Source organism: Trachypithecus francoisi, unplaced genomic scaffold (genome assembly GCF_009764315.1).
Source record: "Trachypithecus francoisi isolate TF-2019V2 unplaced genomic scaffold, Tfra_2.0 Lachesis_group7, whole genome shotgun sequence".
NCBI lineage: Eukaryota > Metazoa > Chordata > Mammalia > Primates > Cercopithecidae > Trachypithecus > Trachypithecus francoisi.
The window spans coordinates 6505413-6532675 of NW_022681472.1; the positions used below are offsets into that span (position 1 = coordinate 6505413).

The 27263-nt window shown below is 40.5% G+C and overlaps 1 protein-coding gene across 3 annotated transcripts in view; it reads right to left on the reverse strand.

The window, feature by feature from the left end:
* The window catches only part of PXDNL (peroxidasin like), a 409080-nt gene that overhangs the window by 188884 nt on the left and 192933 nt on the right, over positions 1 to 27263 (reverse strand). For 2 of the 3 annotated variants that reach the window (XM_033203627.1, XM_033203628.1), the window contains exon 1: positions 3986 to 4051. The gene's annotated coding sequence lies outside the window, so the exon portion shown is untranslated. Of the gene's footprint in view, positions 1 to 3985; positions 4058 to 13712; positions 13785 to 27263 lie in introns of those variants that run through there. The other variant, XM_033203626.1, reaches the window with a different exon arrangement.

The following is a 27263-nucleotide window of genomic DNA, read 5'->3' on the forward strand; positions in this document are numbered from 1 at the left end:
TGTGTGTCTGACATGAGAATTACCAAGAAAGTAGGAAATAAAGACTTGAAGAAAAGGATTAGGAGTGGATGAAATGTCTCCTTGATTAAACTCAAAGATTACAAGTGTTATTTCTGGGCACCACTTGGGCCTGGATTTATTTTCCTCAGGGCTCTGATTTTTACTTAATAATAACATTTTCTTGCTCATGGACCTGTGTCTAGGAACACAATATTAGAAGAGCAACCACAACAAAAGTGGCCTCTGTATTAGGCCATTCTTGAATTGCCATAAAAAAAAATACCTAAGACTGGGTAATTTATAAGAAAAGAGATTTAATTGGCTCATGGTTCTGTAGGCTGTACAGGAAGCATAGTGCCAGCATTAGTTCTGGGGGAGGCCTCAGGAAGCTTTTACTTGTGGAGGAAGGAGGAGCAGAAGCAGGCACTTCACGTGGTGAAAGCAGGAGAAAGGGTGGAGAGTGACATAGGTTATAATGACCAGATCTCAAGAAAACACACTCAATATTGGGAGGACAGCACCCAGCCATGAAGGATCTGCCCCCATGAACCTCCCATCATTCCCCATATCTGACACTAGGGATTACAATTGCACATAAGATTTAGAGGGGACAACATCTAAACTATATTAGCCTCTGATACGGTTTGGCTGTGTCCCCACCCAAATCTCACCTTGAAATGTAAAAATCCCTACATGTCAAGGGCAGGGCCAGGTGAAGATAATTGAGTCATGGGGGTGGTTTCCCCCATACTGTTCTCATGGTAGTGAATAAGTCTCACAAGATCTGATGGTTTTATAAATGGGAGTTTGCCTGCACAGGTTCGCTGGCCTGCTGCCATGTAAGACATTCCTTTGCTCTTTTTTCATCTTCTGCCATGATTGTGAGGCCTCCCTAGCCATGTGGAAATGTGAGTCCATTAAACCTCTTTTTCTTTATAAATTACCCAGTCTCATGTGTGTCTTTATTAGCAGTATGAGAACAGACTAATATAGTAAATTGGTACTGGGAGTGGGGCACTGCTGTAAAGATACCCAAAAATGTAGAAGGGACTTTGGAACTGGATAACAGGCAGATGTTGGAACAGTTTAGAGGGTTCAGAAGCAGATAGAAAATTGTTTGAAAGTTTAGAACTTCCTAGAGACTTGGAGAGCTCAGAAGACAGGGAGATGTGGGAAAACTTGGAATTTCTTAGAGACATGTTTAATAGCTTTGACCAAAATGCTGATAGTGACATGGACAATAAAATCCAGACTGAGGTAGTCTCAGATGGAGATGGGGAACTTGTTGGGAACTGGAGTGAAGGTCACTCTTGCTATGCAAAGAGACTGGTGGCATTTTGCCCCTGCCCTAGAGATCTGTGGAAATTTGAACTTGAGAGAGATGATTTCAGGTATCTGGTGGAAGAAATTTCTGGTTGGCAAAGCATTCAAGAGGTGACAGTGCATAAAAATTTTGAAAATTTGTAGCCTGATGATGCAGTAGAAAAGAAAAACCCATTTTCTGGGGATAAATTCATGCTGGCTGCAGAAATATGCAAAAGTCATGAGGGGCCAAATGCTAATCACCAAGACAATGGGGAAAATGTCTCCAGGGTATGTCAGAGAACTTCATGGCAGCTCCTCCCATCACTGGCCTGGAGGCCTAGGAGGGAAAAATGATTTCATGGACTGGGCCTAGGGCCCCCCTTTTCTATGCAGTTTCTGAACATGGTGCCCTGCATCCCAGGTGTTTCAGCTCTAGCCATGACTAAAAGGGGTCAACATACTTCTCAGGTCATCACTTCAGAGGGTGCAAGTCCAAAGCCTTAGCAGCCTACACACGGTATTGGGCCTGTGGGAGTACAGAAGTCAAGAATTGAGGTTTGGGAACCTCCACCTAGATTTCAGAGAATGTAAAGAAATACCTGAATGTCCATGCAGAAGTTTGCTACAGGGATGGGGCCCTCATGGAGAACCTCTGCCAGGGCAGTGTGGAAGGAAAATATGGGGTTGGAGCCCCCACACAGAGTCCCTACTGGGGCACTGCCTAGTGGAGCTGTGAGAAGAGGGCCAACATCCTCCAGACCCCAGAATGGTAGATCCACTGACAGCCTGTACTGTGCACCTGGAAAAGCTGCAGACACTCAACACACCCCATGAAAGAAATCAGGAAGGAGGCTCTGCCCTGCAAAGCCACAGGAGCAGAGCTGCCCAAGACCATGGGAACCCACCTCTTCCATCAATATGGCCTGGTCATGAGACATGGAGTCAAAGGAAATTATTTTGGACCTTTAAGATTTGAATGCCGGCCGGACGCGGTGGCTCAAGCCTGTAATCCCAGCACTTTGGGAGGCCGAGATGGGCGGATCACGAGGTCAGGATATCGATACCATCCTGGCTAACACTGTGAAACCCCGTCTCCACTAAAACATACAAAAAACTAGCCGGGCGAGGTGGCGGGCACCTGTAGTCCCAGCTACTCGGGAGGCTGAGGCAGGAGAATGGTGTGAACCCAGGAGGCAGAGCTTGCAGTGAGCTGAGATCTGGCCACTGCACTCCAGCCCCGGCGACAGAGTGAGACTCCATCTCAAAAAAAAAAAAAAAAAAAAAGATTTGAATGCCCCACTGGATTTTGGACTTGCATAGGACCTGTAGCCCCTTCATTCTGGCCAATTTCTACCATTTGGAATGACTGTATTTACCCAACACCTGAACCCCCATTTTATGTAGGAAGTAACTAACTTGCTTTTGATTTTACAGGCTCATAGGAAGACGGGACTTGCCTTGTCTCAGATGAAACTTTGAGGCTGTGGACTTTTGAGTTAATGCTGAAATGAGTTAAGACTTTAGGGGACTGTTGGGAAGGTATGATTTGTTTTCAAATGTGAGGACATGAGATTTTGGAGGGGCCAAGGGTCGAATGATATAGTTTGGCTGTGTCCCCACTCAAATCTCATCTTGAATTGTAATAATCCCCATGTGTCAAGGGTACTAAATCACAGGGACAGTTTCCCCCATATTGTTCTCATGGTAGTGAATAAGTCTTATGAGATCTGATGGTTTTATAAATGGGAGTTCCCTGCACAGGCTCTCTTGCCTGCCACCACGTAAGACATTCCTTTGCTCTCTCTTCATCTTCTGCCATGACTGTGAGGCTTCCCCAGTCATGAGGAACTGTGAGTCCTTTAAACTTCTTTTTCTTTATAAACTACCCAGTCATGGGTATGTCTTTATTAGCAGCGTGAGAACAGACTAATATAGCCTCCAAGGCCCGTGATGGATACACCTGTGTGAGTTTTCCACTATGTGCTCCCTGACTGACATCTGGGAAGCAGGCATCTATCCTTTTCTGATAACTGGAACTTATACTTGTGTTTGGGGTTGAGGATTGGGGTGGGGCGGTAACCACAAAATAAAACATCAACAGTGTAGAAGGCTACACACAGATGGGAGTGAAGAGACAGCTGGAATGAAGGAGGGTGGAGACACTGGTGTAAAAAAGTGATGGACATCAGCCCACGGACCGGAGCAAGGAAGGCGTGGAGAACACAGACTTTGCAAGCATGGGGATTTTTGTTTTGTTTTGCTTAATGTAGGAGGAAATGAGTAGGAAGACAACTCTGTACAACAAGGGAAAACTGAAGCCTGGCCCGAGGAATCAGATTTTCTTTGGAACTTCTCACATCTCTTTACTCATAAAAAAGTTAAATGAAAAGGAAGTCTTGGGAGTCTTTAGATTTAGCCAGCAAGGATATTACAGAGAACCGAGGAAAACTTCTATTTTCAATATTCCTTTCAAATGTCACTTCTAAGAGAATACATGAAAGCCCAGAAGACTCTCTCGGTTCTCTATCGCTCTGCAGTTAACAAAACCATTTTCTCTCTAACATGCTAGAATTGCCATGTCTTTCACAGCAAAAGCAGGAGAAGGCAACCAACCATTGTTTGGGATTTATTTTGGAGGAAATTATCAAGTTTTTGTGTTAATGCACTTGCTTTCACTTACAATCTTTGTAAGGAATCCAGATTAGAAAAGCTCCCAGCCGGGATTTTAGATAATTTGTTGTTATGCAAAAATCTGAAAAACAAAAGATAAACTTTAATCACCATACAATAATAATGAGTTTGATAAACAAAACCTTTCTTTTCACCTAACTGTGAATCCAATACCTTTTTTGAAATATTTCAGTGAGAAAGGGCAAACAGAAGTCAGAGTGTCATTTACACAACCATCTGTTTTAAAGATTTACATATCTCTATCTACCACTACTATATGGGTATTTTTTCACATCTGTATACTTTTGATTTTTTTAGTTTACTTAGAGATTACAAATGCTAAAAATAAATCCATAAAAATAAATATTTAAGTATGACAAAATCAAAGTAAATAGTCAATGTATTCATTATCAGCATGCAATGTACACATATATCAAATCAGCATGTTGTACACCTTGAATGCATACAGTTTTTATTTGTGAACTAAATCTTTTAAATTTAAAAATAGTGGCACAGGCCAGGCATGGTGGCTCAGGCCTCTAATCCCAGCACTTTGGGAGGACAAGCTGGGCAGATGACTTGAGGTCAGGAGTTTGAGACCAGCCTGGCTGACATGGTGAAACCCTCTACCAAAAATACAAAAATTAGCTAGGCATGGTGGCAGGTGCCTGTAATCCAAGCACTCCAGAGGCTGAGGCATGAGAATTGCTTCAACTGGGGAGGCGGAGGTTTTAGTGAGGTGAGATCACACCCCTGCACTCCAGCCTGGGTGACAGAGCAAGACTCTGTCTCAAAAAAAATGAAAAATAAAAAATAAAAAATAAAAAAAGGGGAACAACAATATATGACAACAGAGGCCTGCAGGTTCCTGAGTAACTGATGTAATCCTGCATGTGTGGGATCACATGGAGATGTGCAAGCTCTGCCTGTCCCTTACTGGCCAGCACAGTTTTGCTGATCCAGAATTCCACTGGGTGCTACTGTGGTTGCTGCTCAGCCAGCCATTTCTACATGCCCAGGGCCAGATCACAGAGAGGTGCACTTATGAGGCCGTGTCCCCCTGCGAGGTGATGGAGGGTGGTGGGAGGAGGAGAAGATCCAGGCCTCAGTACTTCTCCCTCTCCCTCCACCCAAGCAGTCCTGCACTGGCTTTGGCTCCCTCCATGCTGCCTTGGCTATACCCATTCTCCTCGTTATGACCAGAGAAATTATGACCAAGGAAATCACCAGCCAGAGACTGTCTAGTCACGAGGACCAGTGAATACATATTCGGCAAAGAGCCCATGTGTGAAGAGAGAAAACACGATGGTCTCTGCAATACAGAGAAAAGATGGAAACCAGTTTTATTAAGACTCAAGGATATTAGCATAAATAATCAATTTATATCTTAAACTTAAGAATTAGCTACATCCAGCCACTTTATGAACTGTACTTCATGACTAGTACCTCTGTCACAAAATTAAATAAAATCATGTGGCCATATTTTCTTATCCGTGTTTTGTCTTTTTGTTTTTGGCTTTATTTTAACTATATTAAGCGTTAAGGTCGGGGGAGTGAGCTGGGGCCAAACTATTTCTACTATTTTGGGAACCTGAATTTCATTGATGCACATCTGAGAAGATAAAAAGTTTTCCTGATCCTTCCTATTTTGATTCCCTGTGCTTGTCTTTACCGGCACCATCTGATTCACCCTGAGTTGGGTGATTCACTTCTGAGTTGAAGCAGTGGCTAGAGATGATGACGTGAAGACGGATATTGACAAAGACTCTCTTCTTGACCAAACTCTACACAGGTTCTCCTGAGCTCTTTTCCAACTAGACCTGACTTTTGGCTTTCCATGTCCATCTCTACATTGTCCAATTTTAGCAAGAACCCTGATACTAAGTTTAACCAGCACGTCCCGCCCCTTGACACTTGAAATTCCTCATCCCCATCATTTCACATGTGATATTTGATCATCACCAAGAGTCCTGTTAAATAGGGTCACCCTGAGCCTTTCCCCTAATGTTTCCTCTGGGTGATTTTCCATCCATTGACTTCACCCTGCTCCTGGGCTATCAACTCCCACTTGCTCATGGCGTATTTGGAACTCAGCCCAATCTTTCTCCCCTAGTGCATAACTCCATTGCACTGGGGCCCTATACCTACACCTGTCACCATGGCCGTTCTTGAATAACATCTTTCTTGCCATGCTTTAACAAGTGTTGTTGAATAACTTTTTCTTCAACAGTGTGCAGATGTATAACACAGTAATTCTCATTCTCTACCTCAAGCCCTAGCCGTATGCCATTTCCTTATCTTGGGGAACACTGGGACACTGGAATAGAGTTTCATGATGGAGAAACAACTTATAGTAGATTGCACTGAACCTCGGGAAAAGCCAAATTACCAGGACAATTTATGCCTGCTTTATTTTTGCTAGGTAAAATCAAAGCTTTCTTTATGATTTTATAAGTAGTGCAGTTCTGCAAGATAACAACAGTAGAAAGACTGTTGTTCTTTCTTTAAATGTATTTTAGAGGCTAGAAATTGCATCCATGATTGAATATTGAAAGATATTATTTATTTTCCAAGCCAAGCAGACCAGAATTTATTGCTTAACAGGCAAAACAAATCAACAGAAAAGTAAAACATTTCCATCATCACAGATTTTGAAGCAAGTTATGAAGCAAGGTATGTAAATATTGAAAAATCCTTCTTGGATTTTTTTCTTAATTTTGTACAAATGGTGACAAAATATCCAAATCAATGATATTTTACAACAATTTATGTCAAACGTGTTATATGATTCCCAAATCAGATATTACTGCTACTTGATATTTCTATAACAATTTTCTTTCAAGCAGATTAATCTAAGTCTCAGTCCATTTATGTATAAAGGAGAAATTATGGTAATAATTGTCATTGTTTATCTCCTAGAATACTATCCTAGTAGTATTCAGTAAATTAAAACAGTAGTACTATTCCAGCAGTACTGATTTGCATGGGGTGCAAAAATGTATGCTTGTAGTTTCTTTTTTCTCCTTTCTTCTTTCCAACTTCCCTGAATTTAATCTTCAAAACAGTTCTGCAATGTATTTGTTGATTTCTGCTTGTAGACGACTTTGATTGCTTTACTCCCCAAAAGAAGCTAAAAAGCACTTTTTTCTATGTTAAAAAGTTTAGATAGATAGATAGATAGATAGATAGATAGATAGATAGATAGATTTTTTTTTTCTTTTGAGACAGAGTCTCGCTCTTGCCAGGCTGCAGTGCAGTGGCATGATCCCGGCTCATTGAAACCTCCGCCTCCTGAGTTCAAGTGATTCTCCTGCCTCAGCCTCCTAAGTAGCTACAGGCGCACGCCACCACACCCAGCTAATTTTTTTGTATTTTTAGAAGAGACAGGGTTTCACCATGTTGGCCAGAATGGTCTTGATCTCTTGACATCGTAATTGGCCTGCCCCAGCCTCCCAAAGTGCTGGGATTACAGGTGGGAGTCACTGCACCCGGCCAAAAGTTTATATAATTATTTGCTGCTGCTGTCTTCTGTCAAAGATGCTTGACCAAAAAAATAATATTTGAGCAGTATCTACAAAGTTTATACAGAGTTTATACAAAGACTTGTCTCCTTCCTGTGACAGAAACATGCATATTATCCAAAAAGTCAAGTAATGAATGAGCACTTTCTCATAAATGTTCTAAGAAAGTAAATCTTCTGCCTAAGGTTTAGGTTAATGTTTCAAGATGTATCCCTTGAAAATCCAGGAGACTTTTGAGAAGCAGAATAAAGATCATATTCAGATCCTACTCCTTGAGAAAACTTCTTGAAATGGCCTCAGCTTTAGTGAGGTGCATACCAGATAGAGAAAACATTGTCCAGTCTGGTGGACTCTGTGTTCTTTAATACCAACCATAAATTTTTAGCCAAAAAGTCCAAATTCTGTAATGCTTGACATACATTAATGAAAGCACCACTTCGATTTTCTGCCTGAGCACCAAACTCTAAAGCAACTTGAACATTCTAATCCATGTGGCTCCACTAAATGTGCTTGGATTCTTTTGCTTGGTAATGTAATAGTAAGTAGTTGATTGTGTTTGAAGATAAGACTTATCTTTTGGAGAAAACCTAACTTGGTAAAGTGAAGATTTTCAAATCAATCCTTCTTTTTATAGAAAAGAGGGAGAGGCAGGACTTTCTCGATTGCATTGAGATCATGACTTCACTGAAAAGAACATTCCTACCCAGGTGTTAGAGGTTAGTACTTATGAATATAATACAAAGGAGCTTTTGTCAAATCATAACAATAAAGAACCATTCTAGGCATTGTGCTGCTGCTGCTGAATGCACATTACTCAACTATGTGCAGTTCACAGATAAAGTCATGGTAAATTTGCTTGAATTTAGAAATGCCTTAATAGGATAATTTTAGCAATAAAAATATTATTTCAGCAAACAAATTTCAAAGTTAAAGGGAAAAGAATTTTAGTTCAAAAGAGTGAAGTAGATATGCAAATATTCCTCAATCTCTTTTGAGTCTCCACTGAAATAATTACCGGGATGCTTAATATGAGCAGATATATCCATATTCATCAAGAGGGCAGAATGTGTAAGGTCACCAACAGATAAGAGTATTCAGCAAATTCTGGATAAATAAAATGCATGAGAAAATGTTGACAGATGAAATCGGAGAGAAAGCTGCAGCCCAGAGAATCCTATGAGGCAGGAGCAGTCTGACTGTGTGTCGCCCAGAGACCCCAAACAGTTAAGGCAGGGGCAGAGGAGGGAGAAGTGAGATTGCAAACAAGGGTTCACAAAGACCTGGATGGAGAAACACAATAATTAGTAGCCACCATTCATATAGAACACCAACAGCTAAGAGGAAAAATGTTAATGATATAGTGATAGATGAGATAGACATAGAAATAGAGATTTTTTTCCAAAGAAATTGAACAAATTGAAAGAAGAAAAGTAATGGAATTTTTGTGGAGCTGAAACCCAAGCAAAAAAGCCTTCCTCATTCTGGAATTTTAGGAAGATAAACCTGCATTTTACTTCCAATTGTGCAAACTAAAATTTGCACCAAAGGGGAAATTTTATAAGAAAATAAATTTATCTAAAAGAGAGCAGGTGAAACTCACACTACCAATTGAAATATTTCTAATTTCAAATGTCAATAAACAATGAAGAATCACAAGGCATGGGAGGATAATTAGGAACATGAAAAAGAAAGGCCAACATTTTAAAAAAGGAAAACAATGCCAAAGAAACAGAGAAATTCCAATAGCTAGAGAAAAAAAGTAAGAGAGCATTACAATCATTACATGTACCCAGAGACTTCAATATATATCATACTTATAAAACAAGGATAAGTTTCTATAGAAGATAAATAAATAGGAAACAAGAAATATCTCTTAGGAATTAAATTCTGATTAAAAAATATTTTCATGTAGTAAATGTCAAAAATTAAGTAGAACATACCAAGTTAGGAGTCAAAATGACAAAATAACAGATATTATAAAACAAAAGATAAAAAATGTAGAGATCCAGATGATCTAATAATCAACTACAGTATGTCTAGAAGAGAAGACAGAAGGAATAAGGGGAAACATAGTCAAATAAATAATTAAAGAGAATCTTTCAAAATTGTGGATGGATTTGTCTTTACCTTGAAAACTCCAATAATTGAAAAGTCTCATTCCTTGATGTAAATTTATAAGATTTTATTTTGATTTTAACTATATATTTATTTAGAGACAAGGTCTCACCCTTCACTCAGGCTGGAGCACAGTGGCACAATCATGGTTCTTTGCAGCCTCAACCTGCTAGGCTCAAGCAGTCCTCCTTCCTCAGCCTCCCAAGTAGCTGAGACTACAGGTGCCTGCCATCATGCTCAGCTAATTTATTTTTATTTTTATTTTTTGTAGAGATTGGGTTTTGTTATGTTGCCCAGGCTAGTCTGGAACTCCTGGGCTCAAGCAGTCCTCCTACCTCAGCCTCTCAAAGTGCTGGGAGTGCAGGCCATTACACCTGGCCTGTAAGATTTTTAAAAATAAAGAATAACCATAAAATTTTAAACCTCTCTGTGAAAATAAAATTTATTTCCTATAAAACAGAATCATAATAGGCTAGAAGAAATAGAATGGACTCTTCAAAGATCAAGGGAAACTTCTTGAACTTACAATTTTATAACAGATGACCTATTTCCTATGAGGAAATAATACATACAATTTCAGGCATTCAAAGATTATCAAAACTATCTCCCTTAAGACTTTTCATAGTAAGTTCTTCAACATGTGTTCCAGCAGAACAAAGAAGTAACACAAGAAAAAGGAATAATGGAGACGAGAAACCATGGACTTCACTCAAGCAATTAGTGAAGGGAAATTCCAGGTTGATGGCAGATGACACTAATCCTAATGAAAAGTCAGTTCAAATTAGAAGACAGGGGTCTCTGGTGTAAAAGAGAAATGACATGGTTTATATAATTTGGTGATACAAAAAATGTGAAGATATTGCAAAGGCACATAATGCATTTAGAATGTCCAGGAAGAGCACAAAATATATACGAAAGTAACAGTTCAAATATGAACCAAAGACATGACATTATTTTAAATAATTTAAATCACACAAGAAAATTGTCCTTTTATTAAGACAATTATTTTTGAAGTGGCCAGATTCATAATATTTACACGAAGAGAAAGAAATAAAATGTGAGCACGTTTCCTGACCCTACAATCATTTAGTTAAAATATTATATACTTTTAATTGTTCAAGGTAATTTATGGTCAACAGCAAGAAATTTCATTGTAGTTGCATGGTAGGATAAACATTTTGAATATCTGAGTAATATAAAGATAATAACATAGCTAACAGAATGAAGATATATACATATATATTTAGTTCACTCATCGGTATGTAATTGACCTTCTAGTGTGTGTGTGTGCATGCATGTGTGTGTGCATGCAGGTGTGGTGTATGTATCACACAGGGATAGCACAAGCAAGATAAATTCTGATCTTCAGAGTGAAAACTGGTATCTTCTACAGTGGAAAAGGAATGAAATAAAAATCTGTTACCTAGTTGTGACGGTTAATACTGAGTGTTAATTTGATTGTATTAAAGGATACAAAATATTGATCTTTGGTGTGCTTGTGAGGGTGTTGCCAAAGGAGATTAACATTTGAGTCAGTGGACTGGGAAAGGCAGACCTACCCTTAACCTGGGAGGGCACCATCTAATCAGTTGCCAGCACGGCCAGAATAAAAAGCAGGCAGAAGAACATGAAAAGATTAGACTGGCTTAGCCTCCCCGACTACATCTTTCTCCTGAGCTGCATTCTTTTTGTCCTCAAACATCAGACTCCAGGTTCTCAGACGGGCTTCCTTGCTCCTCAGCTTACAGATGGTCTATTGTGGGACCTTGTGATTATGTAAGTTAATACTCCTTAATAAACTCCCCTTTATATAGCATCTATCTATCCTATTAGTTCTGTCCCTCTAGAGAACCCTAATACACTAGATAATTATGATGGCAACAACCGAAGAATATAAAAGAGAAATAGCTAAAAGAAGCTGCCTTTGGAGAGAGGGTCCAAGATCAAGTTTTCTTTCAGGAGCTCTATTGTGTGATATGATTTGATAATACATGTCTGTACTACAAGGTTAAAATAGATACAAATATATTTAGACAATAGGAAAGAAACCAGAAGCTAAAACTTTTTTAGTTGGTCCATTCCATGCCTTCTGAGCCCACTCATGGATTCCAAGCTAAGAAGTCCTTTCTGTAAAGGCAAGCCCCACCACCACTGCCATGGGCCTGCCTGCCAGGGCTTCCACACCTTCCCAGGCAGCAGGACTCTCCACTTCCCATCTTCACAGTTTTCAGGGCTGCTGTTGGTGAGGATTTTGAGTCTTGGTGGTTTATTGGCTTCACAGCAAAAATACAAGGCTTGGTGGTTTCTTGCTACACCACAGGAATACAAGGCTAACAATGTGACCAAAAAAAATTCCTTCAAATTAAAGTTAGTGTCCCATGTGTTTTGAAGGTATTAACCATTGTGATGCTAAATCTTGAACAACCCATCCGTTTTGCACCATGGCTCTCCTGCACAGGGCTGGCTCCCTGCTCACGCAGGTTAGAGCAGAAAAGGAGTAGTACAACACATTTTCCTACCTCGTTTCCTATTCCCGATCACATGCCTCCAGCACAAAGTAAACAAAAGCAAACCATGTGATTGTATGCCTTGCAACTGCTACACTTCCATAGGCAAATGAGGTTGCAGTAACTGCATAAGAAAGTGGTTAACTGGCTCTTCTTAGTCTTTAATTTTACTGATCTATTTTGTGTATTAATTAAGGGCATCCTTTTTTAAACATAAATTTTTAATTCAAATTTTCTTTTAGGGAAAACAGATTTCTGGGTAAGGTTAGCTATGTAATTCCACACTTCCTTTCTTTTCAGAGAAAAATAGCATATCATCAGCTAGACACAATGAATTTATTAATATAAGGTATTAGAAAAACTGAAACAGTAGAGTATCTTTATTTGATAAAGGCGAAACAGAAGAAGGCTGTCCAAGTGCCCCTGTGGTTTGCCATTGTTTGTTTAATAAGCCTTTATTGAAATACAAAATACATCTGGAAAAGTGCAGACATTGTGATGTAGAGCACAATGCCTTGCCTGAAAGTGAACACAGCTGTGTAATTACCACCCAGGAAAAACAAAGAATACAAAACATTGCCAGGCCTACAGAGGCTCCTCCTGCCATTTCAAACGTCCTCTCTCTCACCAAAGGTAAGCAGTATTTGACTTCTCAATACTGCATATATTACTCCTACCTCTTTTAAAATTTCTTTTGAGGATAAAATAGAACTATGGAATTTCCAGTGTTTAGATTATTCTTCTCAGAATGTTTCTGACATCCATCCGTGTTGCAGTATAGTATTCTATTTTATGAACGTACAACAGCTTATTTCTCTACTATTTTGTTATTGGAGACTTGAGTAGTTCTCAGTGTGGAGTTACCAGAAATAATGCTGCTGCAAATACAAGAACACGTCTTCTCGTGCATACATGTGTGCATTTCTGCGTGTATGTACCCGAAAGTGAAACTGCTAGGTCATAGGGGATGTACACGATCAACTATACAAAATTCTGCTGTAAGGTTTCGTTTGTTTGTTTGTTTCTTTCTTTCTTTTTGAGACGGAGTCTCACTCTGCAACGCAGGCTGGAGTGCAGTGGCATGATCTTGGCTCACTGCAACCTACGCCTCCCGGGTTCAAGCGATTCTCATGCCTCAGCCTCCCGAGTAGCTGGGATTACAAGAGTGTGCCACCAGACCCAGCTACTTTTTTGTATTTTTAGCAGAGACAGGGTTTCACCATCTTGGCCAAGCTGGTATCGAACTCCTGAATGAACTCAGGTGATCCGCCCACCTCGGCCTCCCAAAGTGCTGAGATTACAGGTGTGAGCCACTATGCCCAGCCCCTGATGTAAGTTTTTTAAATAGCTTTCCCTCATTTGTGAAGTGTTTCTTCCTCTCTTTTGCCCTATTTTTTAATTGGTTATTTCACCTTTTCTCCATTGATCTTAAACTATAGAAAGTTTTATATTAACTCTGTTTTATAGCGCCAAGGTACAGGCTATGCCTCTAAAGCTTACGGCAAAGTGGCCTGATCTCCATGGCAGTCAGACGGGTTGTATAAACGGAAAATGTAAAGCAGAAGCAAAGGGCATCTAAAGGGTCAACACTTACAGTCGCTCTAATTTCAGAAGGTCTCCAAAGGTCTCTGGCTGTAGCGTTTCTAGTTGGTTGAAATGAATGTACCTGGAAGGCAAAAAATCAAGTTGGTTATTCCTTGTGCTGGTGAGTAAAATAAAATGAAGAATTAGCAATTGCTTCAGCTGAAATTGTGAATTTCACTGGCTCCAACCACTATATGTCACATACAAAAATCAGAAACTCAGATATATTGTCGCTTCTGTTCTTCACAGTCCTGGGTCTCAAAACCTGATGTTCCAAAGGGGAATCCAAAGCCCACCCAGAAAGGGGCATGATGCTGCCCCCTTTTCCCAGGGAGCCTCTTGAGTTGATGCTAACTGGTTGTTGAAATTACTCTTTTACTCATTAAAATGTTTAAAGTAAGTGAAGTTAGGGTAATAGTTAAGATTTCAAACTTAATAAGATACATTACAAGTGACCACATGCTTATTTACATTTCAGAACAGGGAGAAGTGTCCTGTCTGAGGGAGTCAAAGGATGACATATTTGATGTCATATGATCATCATACTCAAAATGAATTAATCTTAACCCTGGAGGATGGATGAGAAGTAATGTGTCTTATTTTAATCCTTTTGGAATTAGAGTTTTTCAGACCTCGGTATCCCCTCTGTGCAACTGATCCAGGAGTTATTTCCTAAGCTTCCATTTCAGAAAGTCTTCTCCTAAAGCAGGGCAACTGAAGACAGAAAGGCTTGTATTTCCTTCAGAAATCTTGTGATGAAATGGAGAAGCATGCTTCCAAAGCAGACAGCTGAGCAGACCTTTGTGGAGCAAATCTTCCCAACAGACAGAAGGATCCATGGGGAAGGCTGCACACTCCTCTTAGAAAATTTAAATGTATTCCCTGAACCTGACTTCTCAACACAGCTTTTTCAAATACTATCAATGAAACCAACAGTAATACACAGCAGTCTATAGTGAACTGCTGAGGAAAGCACTGCAGATACAAAGTTACCATGAAAAGCAACAAAGTTTCACACCAAATTGGAAAAGAGGATATTGTACATATACGTGGGAAGACACAGTGAATGGTACTTGATTTTGTCAGTGGGAAGCTATCCGACTTGAAGTAAGGGCAGGAAAGTAAAAAGAAAGCTTTACAGCCCATGTTTGCATAAAATGTATTTGTTTCATCACAATTAGAAATATTTTTGAAAGGAGAAAAGAAAAATGTTTACGAAAAAATACTTTTACCTCATTCCTAGGCTTCCTTCTGATAAATCATTATTATAGGAAGAGCACTTGGGACACCTAATGAAAAAGTAAAATAATCACAAGAGAATGAAAACCATGTCGCTGGAAACGTATGCTTGTTTCAGACTACCTTAGGTTGGATCCAGAGTCAGAGCTACACTATACCACTCTCTGAAATTCAGCATCCTGGCCCTTGTCCCATGCATTCCTCCCAGGAGTTCTGTTCATTTTAAAAGTGGTGACATTTTACAGTGGTGACATTGTATAAGACCCAGCAATAATTGCCTTAGGTATAGCATGAAACAATTTTACCTTGGTTGCCTTGAATTATACACACACTCACACTCACTAACAGATTTTCACACATGCAGGCACTCTCAGCTTCACACATACTTTCATAATCACAGACACACACTCTCACATTGTCTCACACTGACACACTCTGACACACTCACATGAACACACCCTCGCATGTTGACAGACTCCCTCATACTCACACATGCTCACACTCACACACTCACATATACTCATATACACTACCACACTTACGCTAACACACACACTCTTGGACACTTGTGCACACTCACACTTGTCCACATATACTCTCACATACACTAACATACACTGTCACACTCAGATACACAGCTACACACTCTCATACACCTAATCTCACACACTCACACACTGTCATGCTCACACTCACACTGTCTCGTACACTAACACACTTTCACACACTGACACATGTATTCACATATATGCTTGCATACACTAACATAGTCACACACACACATAGTCACTCCCATGCACTCACACACTGTCACCTGCAAAATCATTACCTGCATCACTGGTCTAGCACATTGAAAAGGAGGTAGGGGCTGGGAGAGTGAAAACGGATATGAGGGAGGAGTGTTGGGGGGTGACTGGCTGCTGAAAGCGGGGAAGAGAGAGAAGTCTCTGTGACTGCAGTGAAGAAAGAACCAGAAAGAGGGTCCATTACAAGGTTTCTCTTCCCAAGTGAAATGTATCGCATTATTGGATTCCAATCTCTGTGTATACTGGACAGGCCCAGGCCTGTAAAGTACAAATAGACATTTTATGAAGACTAGGAATAAGTGCTGATGAGGGCATCAAACTTAGCATGAAATAAGAGCAACAGCAAAAAAAAATTTATTGTCCTAAGTGCTTTACATGTATTTAGCCATTTTTAATTTTTTGCAACCGCACTGTGTAGTAGGTTTATAAATACCCCATTATTTAATTAGGAAAAATGTGGTACAGAGATAAGGTAATTTGTTCAGTTTCACACAGCCAGCCTCTCTAACGGCAAGTGGGATGGTCATGCACGGGCTCAGGTGACACAGAGCACCCAGAGATGAGCTATGGAAACCTGATCCAAGAATCCCAGAGCAGAGCCTTTCTCAGGTATGGAAACAGATACGCCACAGGGAGAAGGAAAGTGCCCAAGGCCACAGAGCCAATTAATGGTAAATCCAATCCACAAACCCAGCAAAACCCAGGCTCTCTACACTCCTGTTCTCAGTTTGCCTACATTAGTGGCTTTTTAAATGTGAAGCTGTGGGATTCTTAACTGGAGGGAAGTATCGCATTCCAGTCATAAAACAAGCTAACAGGTCACAGGAAAGGAGTCACAAGCCAGGTCTGTGGTTTAGCCAAGCTAACAACTCCCAGATTTTCAAAGTGAATATTCTAGCCTATGTATAAGTTCAGCAGAAGTGTTGTTGTTGTTGTTGTTGTTGTTGTTTCCTTTCAACTTTTTAATGCTTTGGAACAATTTATTATAAAGAAAACTTGAGTTTAGCATAAGAATTTTCAAGTAGCACTAGTATTCCTGACACCATTGATCAAATGTGCATCCTCCATAGTTTGCACAGGTGTCTGCATTGCTAGAACTAGAAAGAAAGACAGCTTTCACTTGGGAGGGCATCTTACACACTGAGCCACCTAAAATTGGGGCAAAGAGACAATCTAAAGGGTAGAATAACATACAACAGTTTATCCAATATCACATAGCTACTATGTGATTTACAATCCACAGTAATTAATAAATATAGATTTAATATTTAAATATTTCACAGGTAGCAATTCATACTTACTATGAATTGCTCATAATTCATGAGAAATGCATGATCTCCTTTTCCACAATGCACCCACTGACAGCCCGCTAATCACAGAGCCCTGTCTATTCCCCATCCCAGCCATACTTGCCTAGAATAAATCACTGCAATCTTAGACTCACCCAGGGATGCCCTGAAGGACAAATGTTTTCTGCTGGACTTCAATCTAATACACAGTGGGGTAAGCAACTGGTATTGGAATTCACTACTAATGAATAAGAAAAATGCATGTAAGATTATTTCCTTGCAGGAAAATAAGACAACCCAGAGAGTTCTGTTTGATTATAATGCAAGCGTATTTAAGTTTTGTGTCCATATGATTTGCCAAATTTTCTAACAAAATTGTTTTCAAATTTTTTTTAAAACTTTAAGTCAATTTAAAGCAGTAGGATGTTTTAGGTTATATGTGTTTGATTTATGTGATGGCTTTAGCAGATTCAAACAAGGAGGGAGTTAGCTTTGATCTCCACTCCCTTCTGAGCTTTGATAAGTATCCTCTCCTACACCTTATTTTTCTAGGCTGTGGATAACCCTGTCATTTTTGGATTTCTATTGCAGGTAGATAAATACGAATGATTACTTGAGAGGATTTTAAATCTGTTTAAGTCACTTCATAAAGTTTACATGTAAAAGAATTAGTAGTTATCCCTTCATTTAAAGCAGACAGGAAATTATTGCCATTGTCATGTCATGTTGATTCATACTTAGCTTCCCCAGATGCTTTCATCAACACCCCTGGCTTCAATTATTACTTCTATGCAGAAGACCTACAAGTTACATCTCCAACCCAAATTTACCTCCAGGACCTAAATTCATGCACCCAATGTCTTCTTAAAAGACATTATCTTTTAAGGATTTAAGACATCCTCGATGTCTCAAGGAACCTCAAATCCAATGTGTCTGAAACCCAGCCCAGGATCCTCCTTCACCATACTGGCTGCCCTCCATTTTTGCTTGTCTCAGTTCATGGCACTGCTGTATATCTATTTGCGTAACTCAGAAAACCAGCATTGACTCCTCCGTCTCCCTCATTCCCTGTATTTTACCCAATTCTGTGTTTGTTTGTTTGCTTGCTTTTTATTTCGCTTCCTAAATGTCTCTTGAATGTACTCCATTCTCCTCTTACCCACTACTTCCACACTAGAGCAAACTATGCCCGGGTACTAAAATGTAAAAACAAACTGGTCTCCCTACATCCATCTGGTCTACCCTCAAAAGAAATACAAGACCCTTAAATGACTTTTAATTTCTATAGAAATAAAGACAGAATTTTTTAACAGAGCCCAAATGCTAGCCTCTTCTTGCCTGGAAATGCCCTTCCAGTCTCCGCTTTATCCCCCTCTTGCCCCACCTCAATCCCAGTGCTCTGGCCTCCTCCCAGCCACATACCTGCCATACTCCTGCCCACAGCAGTCTCTGAATGATTGTCTTTGTAACCCAGTAAACCTTCCCACCCTTCTTGCCTGGTAATTCCGGACTTGTTTTCAGATCTTACTGTGCTCTTTCCTTGAAAAGCCTTCCCTGAGCTCCTGGTCAAATGCCCGTTATGGGTTCACCCAGCATTGTACTGTTGCAACATTATATTTCTGATTATGTGATCCATTTCTGTCTGTCCTAACTAAACTCTAGGGTCCATGAAGACAGAAATCATATTGGATTTAAAGTAATATTCACATCCCTAGTTTCTTAGCAGAGTTTGACAAATGGATAGTCAATACACAGCTGATCACTGAAAGAATGAATGACCAGTCAGTATTTTTGCATGAGCATTGTCTTTGCAAATGTGAGGATAAGACATTGAACTCTTCATATGTTCTATGGTATAAAACAAAAGATGGGAGTATGAACCCTAATAAAAGCTTTCTGAGTTAATATCAGCTCAACAACCTAAAATGGCATTACATTTCCTTGGGGAAGAACCATCCCAAACATTTACACAAGCCTGACTTTAGTAAGATCTGTAATAATGTATGTTTAATTGTATCTCCTAAAACTTTATAGAATTCTTGAGCACTAATGAACCTAGAAGGCATCTAGCAAAGTCTTCCTGGGGCTTCTCCAGGAGAATCCATCTCACTCCAAAGGGACATGTTAGAATCACACATTTTTGTGAGCACTGACAACATGTGTGACATCTCTTATCTGAGTAAATATTTATTTACACAACCACCCCAAGGCATCAGGCCACCAAACTGAGGACAAAAATCTTCCTACAATCTTTAAAACATGCAGAGCAAGAACATGTGGCCAGAGAATGACAACAAAAATAATAGAGAGAGAATGATTCTCAGGGTGAGAAGTTGCTGGTATCGCTTTAGCTTTCAGCGTGAACTCACTGAGCCACATAAAAACAAATGTTCTGTGCTGTATGATCACCTTGGCAACCCCCATCTAAGGCAAGAGCAGAGATGGAGAGAAAAACACTGTATTTATCTGTATCTAACGGCACAATCAAAATAGCATATACAGTCAATGTTCTCAACTTTTTGTACAAAGTAGCTGCTTTTTATATTCTCAAAATCCATGAGATTATAAAGAAAAAAGGCATACTTCCTGTAGAAGGAGGCTGCACACCAGAGTATGTCTGTGTGTCTCTGTGAGTCTGTGTATGTAATTTTGCATGTGTCTATATGTGTGCAAACACAAGCTAAGGACATCTGAATCTGAAGCCAGAAATACAGAGGATATTGAAAATAAGATGTCAGCAATCCTAGCACATGAAACAGAGCTTAGAGGAAAAGCAGTTTGCTGATAGCTGGCTTGGAGATCCACCGTGTCCTGCCTCACATCCACGGGCTGGGTGCATTGAGATGACACCAACTTTCTGTATAATAACCTCAGCTGGGATTAAAATAGGCACTTTTTAGCTTCATTGCACAATAGCAAGCAAGAATTATCTATTACACCAACAAATTATTCATACAGTTTAGGAATTAATTAAACATCTGAATGAAGATCCTTATTTCAGAGCACAGTAAATTATTTCAACTGATTTTAAAGGAAAAATTGACTGAATTATCATAATCCGTTGTTTCCAGAGAAAAGCTTTCCAGCATCTCATTTGCATGCTGTGCTAAAGTCAGTAACAGTATATTCTACCAAAATTCTTTATAAAGAGAATTATGTTTATTCTTAAAGAGTTAAAACCAGTTAAAAATCATACTGCACAAGCTTTACTCCTTGGGAAGTTATTTCAATCCTAAATTAGAATAGTTACAGAAAAAGGCTGGGCACGGTGGCTCATGCCTGTAATCCCAGCACTTTGGGAAGCCAAGGTGGGTGGATCACGAGGTCAGGAGACTGAGACCATCCTGGCCAACACGGTGAAACCCTATCTCTACTAAAAACACAAAAATTAGCTGCGCATGGTGGCACGTGCCTGTAATCCCAGCTACTCGGGAGGCTGAGGAAGAAGAATTGCTTGAACCAGGGATTCAGAGGTTGCAATGAGCCGAGATCGCACCACTGCACTCCAGTCTGGGTGACAGAGCAAGACTCTGTTTCAAAAAAAAAAAAAAAAAAGTTACAGAAAAAAATCATGTTTCTACAATAGTTTAGATATTGTCTGATTGAGAGTTATGAAAAATCTTTCACACACTTTGTTCAATCTCTATCTCTTTTTGTCCAAACTAATAGCTATAAATGTTCCACATAAATCCAGTCTCTTCTTTCCAACCTACACTATGTTGAATTATTTGGTGGTTCTTCCTGAAAAAATGCAGATTAGTTCATCCATTTTATTAAGGATCATCAATGTCTTCTCACTGTCTTTAGCAGGAATTCAAGGATTTTCAAGATTCAGCACCAACTTGTGACTTTCCCCTCCCTCATAAGTCTGAGCACCCTCTAACCAAATTCAATATCTCTGGAATCACTCCTGTTTTTTTCAGTGTCTAACATTCAAAGTGTTTTCTCACCCATTAGAGCTCAACAGTACTTTTTTTCATTAAGGACTTAGTGACTGCTTGTGTCAGACGTAACTTCACTCCTCTGGCTCCTTTAGTATATTAAAACATTTATAAGTACTTATTGAGTGCCTGTGAAGTGTAAGACAAGATCCTTAACCTTCTCAGAGACTGGAATTAGGTAAGTGGTAAAATATAAGGGATCGATGACCACAGTTTGGAAGAATATGTATTATGATAATGAGATGCAAGGAATACCATGAGAATCCAAAGATCTACTTTAGATTTAAAGATAAAGAAAGGTTGCACAGAGAAAAAGATTCTTTACCTAACTTTTATGGACAAACAGTAATGACTTGGGAGCAAAAGAGAAAAGACAGTGTAGAAAATGGGGAGACAGATGTATGTGAGGTGCAGAGGCATGAAAATGCAGGACTCTTGTACAGAACAGTAAGGAGCTGAGTCGGACAGAAGCACTGGTTGCCTGCAGAGCTCTGGAAAGATGGACTTGGGCAGGAACTGAATCACACATTTCCTTTGCATTCAACAAGGTGGGTTGAGCTTTCCTTAAAGTTATAAGGACACATGACCAGAGTTAAAGAAAAGAAATTTCTTAATGAAATTTTTATTTTACAACATTACCAGCACCTATGCAAACAAAGGACTGGACGTTAGCTAGAGAGAGAGACTCTAGCTAGAGCAATGGTGTGCAGTAGTTTTCAGCTTAGGATAATTTTGTTTTGTCCTTCTCCATCCCCCCATGGAATATTTGGCAATGTCTGGAGACACTTTTATTTGTTGCAGCTGGAAGTGGTGGTGCTCCTAGTCTCCAGTGGGTAGGGACCAGGGTATTGCTCAACATCCTACATGACCTGGACCAGCCCCATAATATTACTAAGCCCAAAATGTCAACAGTGCCAGGTTGAGAAACACCTGGGCTACAGCCTGCTTTATTTTCTGAGCAGGAAGGAGTGGTGGTGATGATGAATGCCATGTGGAGCCTCAATTGAAGGCTGCAAGCGCTTTTCCAAAGGATCCTAGAAAATGAAATGATAGAAAATTATTAAAAGGGTGACAAAGAAGAAGAGGAAAGAATTAATAGAAGCAAAGTGAGGAAGACCCTGCACAGGACCAATGGTACTCGATGGCACCCAAAGGGCTATTGGAAGATGTGACTGTAAAAAGGAGGCAGGAATGTGTCCCGGCGAAACAGGCTAGAACAGAGGAAATGGGCACTAACTCACAATCGTCTCTTGTCACAAAGAAAACTAGTGAGATGTCTATTAGCTTTGCCCTCAATTTTCCCCTTAAGGTAAAAGGCAAAGTCAATGGGGAAATATAAGAGATATGTCAAAAAGAAAAGCAGGGGTGTGAATTTTCAACTGTGGCTATGTCACACAGGACAAGGAGCTCAGCTCCTTTTGATCATCACTGCTAAAGCTGGGACTGAGTTCTTAGTCCTTTCCCTACTGGATTTTCAGCAGCATTGGAGTGCATCAGTTAGTCCCTCTCCCTGCCATGTTCTTCCCTGGCTTCCAGGACACCATCCTCCCAGATCCTCTCCCACCTCAGTGGACCTGCTCAGGGCCCTTCACTGCTTCCTTCTCTTTCCCCAGGCTCCTGGACTGGAATGCCTGGGGCTGAGTCCTGAGGCTTCTCCTTTTTTCCAGCCAAACTCAATGGCATCCAATACTAGGAACATGAGCACTTTCAGATGCAAATGATACCCACATTGCACAGCTAGTCCTCACCGCCGCCTTACATTGGAGACCCATGCCCTACTGCCAGCCCCATGCCCATGGGGCTGCCTAGTAGACATCTCAAACTTGTTGTGTGCAAATCTGCAATCTTGATTAGTCTTCATGCCCACTTCCCAGCCTGTCCATCTCAGCTGAGGACCACACTTCCTTCTAGTTGTTTAGGGCAAGAATCTCAGTAATACCTTCAACTTCTTTCTTTCTCCAACATTCTACATCTAAGTGGTTGGTTGCAAAAGAAATCCAGATGCTGCACTCATCCCAAACCTACCCTGCTGCCTCCTTACTCTGAGACCACACCACTTCTGGCCTATTGTACAACAAAACAACCAACTGGTCCCCTGCCCTTGCCAGGACATAGCTTATTGTCAACATAGCCATCCTTGTTGAGATAGGAGATTTTAGATGTTCTCACCACACACACAAAACAGTAAGTGTATGAGGTAAGATAGGTTAATTAGCTTGACTTGGTCATTTCACAATGTATGCATATATGTAAGCATCATGTTGTACATTATAAATATATACAATATTTATTTGTCAAATAAATCTCTATAAAGAAGAATGCAAGAAACACAGAAGTCAGAGTGATCATTGTAAGGCCCGTTGGATCAGGCATGCCAACTATCCTTCAAAACCCTTCAGTGCTCACTCAGAATAAAATGCACATCATTCACAATGATACAAATCAAATCTGTTCCTCTGATCTACACAGTTCTGTGCTAACTGCGCCTGTCTCTCTGCTCCAGTCACATCAGTATCCAAGCTGTCCCTCTCACATGCCACGCTCACTCCTAACTTAGGGTGTTAGCAGCGGCTGCCTCTCTGCCTGCACTGTGCCTCCCCGGCATGCATGTGTCTCCTTCCCTGACCACAGTATATCTGTGTGTGTGTATGTGTGTGTGTGTGTTTACAGATTTAAATATTTGCCAAAGACTTGCATTACACTATGCAATATGCTTGTTCATTTATTAGTTTTAAAGCTTGCCTTCCCTGCTAGAATGTTAGCAGGTCCCTCAAGGTCAGGAATTTTATGTTTTGTTTAGTGCCACAGCCCAGCTCCTAAAAAAGTTTTGGCATGCAAAAGACACCCATTAAAACTGAAAAATGATACTATTGTCTATATTGCAGGGCAGCTGCAAGATCAGAGATAATGCACAACAGACGCTTAGTACAAGGTTCTAGAAAGGCAGAAGGCCAAGTCACCTACGAAATGTGGGAGGAGCATTGGATCTAAGGCAAGAGGGGCACCTTGGGAAGAGTCTGCAGAGCCAGCGAGAGAAGGAGCTCCATTGTGTTCCTTGTCATTGCTAGACCATGGTCAAGTTTTAGTTTTCACCTTTATTGACCCATCAAGAGCATGATCCTACTGAGAAACTCATCTCACCTAGTTCTAGAAGATCACACTCTCTAAGACTTCCTCTTAACAAACATGAGTTTCTGGAAAAATTGAATTATTTGAGGATCTACCTGAAATTCGAGATGGGTTTGTTGTTACTCAAAATAGTACAGCTATGTGATTTTGTGGTTTCCTTCAACACAGTGGAGGAAATAAAGAAATAGAAGCTGAGGTTGGCTCATATTTGAATCTAAAGGACAGCAGGAGCATAGAACAAAGCATACAGAGGAAAAGAGTTATAGGCCACATGCAGAGGGACTTAAATCTGGAAGGCATGGACGGATTTTAGATGAGATAAAACTGTCCCATGAGGTGAGGCCTGAGACATGACCTAATAAGCACAGGAGACCTGAGGCTTATCAGGCAATATTTTGGAATTTAAGATTCCTGGGGCCGGGCACTATGGTTCACGCCTATAATCTCAGCACATCAGGAGGCCAAAGTGGGTGGATCATGTGAGGTCAGGAGTTTGAGACCAGCTTGGCCAACATGACTTTACTGGTTTGCCTGTGAATACTGAGATATGTAGGGGCTGGTCTGTATTTTTTTAAGCACTAATTAAAGGGTTTCAGGCTCAGGAAATTGATGTTGTCAGTGATGCAATTTAGGGTCACGGTTCAGTCAAAGGTGGTACGATGGAACAGAACAAGGGATGAATTAGCTATGAGGATGCTATCGTGGTCTAGGAAAGAAGAAATGAGGCAGCGAGTCTCATGTGAAGCACAGATAATCCCAAGAGAAAATGCAGAAATGGATCCCAGAGGCTTTTATAGGGGAAGGATGGGGCAACAGAAGCTTGAGCACTGGACACATGGAGGCCCGCACTCATCTTCTTATTTGACCCCCCAATCACTCTGTAATGCTGTGGCTGGTGATACTTCATGCCAGGGCAGTGGAAGATTGCAGACCACCTGTAAAAATCACCTAGCACCTTCCTGATACATGGCAGAAGTCCAAGGCAACTAGAGAGCAGAGGAGGTTGAGAAAATCCTTAGGGTTTAGAATGTTAGACAGGGGCCAGCGGTAGGGAGGGATATTTGGTCTTCCCTCCAGAGTTAATAGAGCATACAATAGAGCAATACAATAATAGAGGGGTTGGTTGCTGATGGAGAAGTGACTCCCAATGCAGAGCTCTTTGTGAAACACTGGAATGGGCAACTTGGTTGGTCAGCATGGGGACTTTTACTTCATGCTTCCAAATTAAAATCATCGGGTCCCCTTCCCAAGCTTATGTGCAGAGATATGCAGGGCCTGGATCATGTACTCCAAAGCCACTCACTGACCAGGTTTCAAGGAGGGGGCTGCAGGCCAGACTCAGTTAGGCAGGGCAGAAAAAGGATAACTAGTGGGCCATCCCTGAGGTCACCGCAGAGCCACCCTGATCCAGGGACATCAATCAATCAAATGCACTTCCCCCTTTCAAGAGGGAAGTGTTTGAGAAAGGGGAGAAATGCCCAGGATGAAGAGTGCAATGCCAGGCTTGAGAAGAAATGTGAGAAAAACACAAGAAGGGAAGAAGGTAAAGCCTCCTTCCCTAGTAGACTGTATTTGCTATATTTCTTCTCAGCCCTGAACCTGAATGCCCCCATCATCCAGCCAAGTTACTTGCTAAAAGATTTCAGTTGAATTTAAAAGCAAAGGAATGGCTGCCTGCTCTGACATCTCCTTCACGCGCCATGATTTTACGGCACTGTGTCCGTGGACAACGCTTGTCAGATCAGACCGTTCCCCTGAAACCATTCCCATTAAAAAATCTCAAGTGGGGAGGTGCGCACAATTTATACACCTGCTGACATTTTGAAAATGAAACAATTACAGGGTATTTCAGAGAAGGGCAGCAAAAGTGGAAATTTCAGAACTCTTGCCATCAAGAAAAGAGAGCAACAAAGTTAGATCCAGAGGAGGAAATAAATGTGTGAAGAGGAGTAAAGATAGCCTCCTGAGATGTGAGGACAGGGGTGAGAAGTGGACCTGATGTGACGGATGGTGGGATTTCTAAGAAGTGAGAGAAGCACAGAAAGAAGTCAGAGAAGAAGGACCAAATCACAAAGGAGATATTCCAATGTGTCCCCCTCTCAGCCATAAAGTGAAGATCCATTTGGAAGAGTAATATAGAAAAACACACAGCGGCATTGATTCTGTAACAGGTAAACAGCAAATGAATGAATATAACACACTCCATTTTGTTTCTTTTTCATTATAATTTAAGTTCTAGGGTACATGTGCACAACATGCAGGTTTGTTACTTATGTATACATGTGCCATGTTGGTGTGCTGCACCCGTTAACTCGTCACTTACATTAGGTATATCTCCTAATGCTATCCCTCCCCTCTCCCCCGACCCCACAACAGGTCCCAGTGTGTTATGTTCCCCTTCCTATGTCCAAGTGTTCTCATTATTCAATTCCCACCTATGAGTGAGAACATGCGGTGTTTGGTTTTCTCTTCTTGTGATAGTTTGCTGAGAATGATGGTTTCCAGCTGCATCCATGTCCCTACAAAGGACATGAACTCATCCTTTTTTTATGGCTGCATAGTATTCCATGGTGTATATGTGCCACATTTTCTTAATCCAGTCTGCCATTGATGGACATTTGGGTTGGTTCTAAGTCTTTGATATTGTGAATAGTGTCGCAATGAACATATGTGTGCATGTGTCTTTATAGCAGCATGATTTATAATCCTTTGGGTATATACCCAGTAATGGGATGGTTGGGTCAAATGGTACTTCTAGTTCTAGATCCTGAGGAATCACCACACTGTCTTCCACAATGATTGAACTTACAGTACCTCTAACAGTGTAAAAGTGTTCCTATTTCTCCACATCCTCTCCAGGACCTGTTGTTTCCTGACTTTTTAATGATTGCCATTCTAACTGCTGTGAGATGGTATCTCATTGTGGTTTTGATTTGCATTTCTCTGATGGCTAGTCATGATGAGCATTTTTTCATGTGTTTGTTGGCTGCACACAAGCCTTGTTTTGAGACGGCTTGTCTGCTCATATCCGTTGCCCACTTTTTGATGGGGTTATTTTTTCTTGTAAATTTGTTTGAGTTCTTTGTAGGCTCTGGATATTAGCCTCTGTCAGATGAGTAGATTGCAAAATTTTTCTCCCATTCTGTAGGTTGCCTGT